General features: G+C 43.0%; 1 pseudogene; it reads right to left on the bottom strand.

Moving 5' to 3' along the window:
- Positions 1–1,004: 1,004 nt before the first annotated feature.
- LOC150039935 (2-methoxy-6-polyprenyl-1,4-benzoquinol methylase, mitochondrial pseudogene) lies at positions 1,005–1,999 on the bottom strand (annotated as a pseudogene).
- Between the last annotated feature and the right edge of the window lie 1,518 nt (positions 2,000–3,517).

Raw genomic sequence — 3,517 nt, 5'->3', positions numbered from 1 at the left:
AAGCCAGGTACTAGGTGGCTCAGGCCTGTAATCCTGCTACTCAGGAGGTTGAGATCTGAGGATCATGGTTCAGAGCCAACCTGAGCACAAAAGTCTGTGAGACTCCTATCACCAATTAATCACCAGAAAACTGGAAGTGACACTGTTGCTCAAGTGGTGGAGCGCTAGCCTTAAACTCAGGGATAGCCCAGGCCCAGAGTTCAAGCCCCATAGACCTTACTGCTTATGCTAGTTTTGAATTGTGATCCTCAGATCTCAGCCTCTTGACTAACTAGGATTATAGGGAGGCATGAGCCACCAGCACTCAGTTTATGGTAGTTTTTGTTTTGTTTTGTTTTGTTGGTAAAAGTCTGAAAGAATGATGAAAACATTTAATTTTCTCACCCAGGTCAAGAAAAAAAAGACAAATATAACCCCAAATATAGACTCATTTACTCAGTCAGTACACAATTTTTTTCCAGTCCTAGGGCTTGAACGCAGGGCCTGAACACTGTCCTTGGGCTTTCTCAAGGCTAGCACTTTACCACTTGAGCCATAGCACCACTTCTGGCTTTTTCTGTGTATGTGGTACCAAGGAATCGAACCCAGGGCTTCATACATCTAGGCAAGCACTCTACCACTAGACCACTCTCCTGGCCCCCTACCCGCCTTTCCCCCACAATTCTTTTGTTATTGTTTTGGTGCTAGTTTTTTTTTTTCTTGTCGATTATGGGGCTTGAACTCTGGGCCTGTATGCCGTTCCTGAGCTCTTCAGCTCAAGGCTAATGCCCTACCCCTCGAGTTGCAGCCCCACTTCCTGTTTTCTAGTGATTAATTGAAAATAATAGTCTCATGTCCTTTAGTACCCAGGCTGGCTTTAAACTGTGATCCTTAACCTCAGCCTCCTGAATAGGATTACAGGCATGAGCCACTGTGCCTGGCTTTGGTGATAAGTTTTGAACCTAGCACCTTAAATGTGCTAGGCATTTGTTCTACCATCAAGCTATACACACCAGCCTATAATTCTAGTATTGATTTAGCATCTGATGGGAAAGGAGTTGAAGTTTGAAGCCAGAATGAATGGCTACAATGCCTGAAGTTAGACTTTCATAAGTGACCTTCTGAAAACCTGAATCTTCAATCACCTTCTTGAACTCTTCCTGAGATGGAAACTTTTGGATGCTCTTCACAGGGTACTGATAGGACTTCCAGCCTCCTGCAATGACCTCTCCCAGGACAGGGATGACCTGGAAACTGTAGAGATCATAAAGCCTGGATACCAGGGGATTGTTCACTTGGCTAAACTCCAAACAAAGAAAACCCCTGGCTTCAGGACCTGATCAGCTTCCTGGAGTGTCCAATCTATGTGTGTGACATTCTGGCGATGATGTAAATGTCAAATTTGTCATCATCAGATGGTAGCTCTCTAGCATCTCCTAGGACCCATGCAAGTCCAGTTTTGTAGGTCCAAGGCTTTCCTTTTCTCAACCTTCAGCATCCTCCTGTTGATGTTTCAAACCATGACATGGGAACCACCCCAGGAATCCTCTTCATTTTCATACTTTTTGGCAATTTCTTCCCAGGATAAATTTTGCTAGGCCCTTAATTGTCTCTTCGGCTTTCTCTGATAAGGAACCGGACCTGTGCCTCCAGCCACATGAAGCATTTGGGTTCCTGGTAGTGGGTGCATCCTCTAGAGCAGGAGATCCTTCCAAATGCGATGGATACCAATGCTCATCATTTCATTCATCACATCATACTTCTTGGTCACACGTTCAAACACCTGATAGACTTTGCCCTCCTTCTCCTCCTCCAACACTGTCTCAAACCCAAAGTGCATTTCCATTGCTGGCTTCTCTTGAGACAAGGGCCAAACTCCTAGCAGACCCCGGGGCCAAGAGTTCGGAAGCACCGCGCCCCCCCCACCTCCCGCCTCTCCCCAGCTGCTGGAGAGCCTCAGAGCACAGCGCAAGGAGCGCTTATGGTAGTTTTTATATATTGATACACATTGAGCATTCATCCACTTTAAGTGGCATTAAGAATATGCGTATTATTGTGCAATCATCACCATTATCCATCTCCAAAATTATTATTTTTTTTTCTGAGCTCTAACTCTTTGGCTGGAGGTGTGGGTCTGTGGTAGAGTACTTGTTGGCATGAGCCAGGGGATGGGCTCCAGCTCCATCCCCACCCCATAGCCATTCTGTAATAAGTTTTGTTTCTCTTCCAGCCCCTAGCAATCTCCATTCTATTTTCCGTCTTTGTGAATGTGATTAGGTTACCTGCTTCAAATAAATAGAATTTTTTTTTTGGTCAGTCGTTGGGCTTCAACTCAGCCTGGGTGCTGTTCCTGAGCTCTTCAGCTCGAGGTTAGTGCTCTACCACTTGAGCCACAGTGCTACTTCTGGTTTTCTGGCATTTAATTGGAGATAAGAGTCTCATGGATTTTAGTGCCCCAGCTGGCTTTGAACCTCAGTCCTCAGATCTCAGCCTCCTGAGTAGCTAGGATTACAGGCATGAGCCACTGGTGCCTGGCGATAGGGTTTTTTTCCCAGTATTTAGCCTTTGCTGTCTTATTTATTTCATTTAACAATATCAAAACTTTTTCATGCATGGTACTGGAAATATAAACACAACTACATAGACATAAAAACTTATGACTCTATAGACATAATGTTTTATTACATAGATTAATATGTATATATGACATACAAACCCTCAGCCTAATTTTAATTAGGTTCTAAAATCTAAGTGCCAGTGATTGTATATAGAGATTCCCTTGTTGAATACTTGTCATTTGAAATATGATGTAAAAATCAATGTTAATAAATATTTAATAAAAAAACACACCTATTCATGTAGCACATACCAGAATTCCCTTCCTTTTGAAGATTGAATAATATTCCATGGTATCTATTCATAATGGCTTGTCTTTGACAATGTCATATTTTCTAAAAAAAATAGTCAAGTGATAATGCATAGATTAAGTGCTTTGTATAAGTCTGTAACATATCTTGATGAGGGGGACTGAAAGTTGTTCACCATGTAGTCATTGTATCCTTAGATTACAGCCTATATATCTATATTTTTTTGCCAGTCCTGGGCTTGAACTCAGGGCCTGAGCATTGTCCTTGGACTTTCTCAAGGCTAGAGCTCTTCCACTTGAGCCTTAGCACCACTTCTGGCTTTTTTTTTTCTATGTATGTGATACCGAGGAATCGAACCCGGGTCCTCGTGCATGCTAGGCAAGCACTTTAACCACTAGGCCAAACTCCCGGCCAACAGCCTATATATCTTATACATCTTGCCATTCCTACCTTACATTACACCTTGCAAAGCTCCACTAGACCTAGTTTTCTGAATAATATAGACTTCAATACCAGCATGCTCCTAAACTTGGCCTTTTCTACCTTGAATTTTTTGTTCCAGTTCTGGGGCTTGAATTCAGGGCCTGAGCACTGTCCCTGAGCTGTTTTTTGCTCAAGGCTAGTACTCTATTCACTTGAGCCACAGTGCCACTTCTGGTTTTTTCTGTTTT

Source organism: Megascapheus bottae, unplaced genomic scaffold (assembly GCF_031878675.1).
Source record: "Megascapheus bottae isolate mThoBot1 unplaced genomic scaffold, mThoBot2.hap1 HAP1_SCAFFOLD_43, whole genome shotgun sequence".
In the NCBI taxonomy this organism is placed as follows: domain Eukaryota; kingdom Metazoa; phylum Chordata; class Mammalia; order Rodentia; family Geomyidae; genus Megascapheus; species Megascapheus bottae.
The sequence above is the reverse complement of the archived record's forward strand: the minus strand, read 5'-3'. Positions and strand labels throughout refer to the sequence as shown.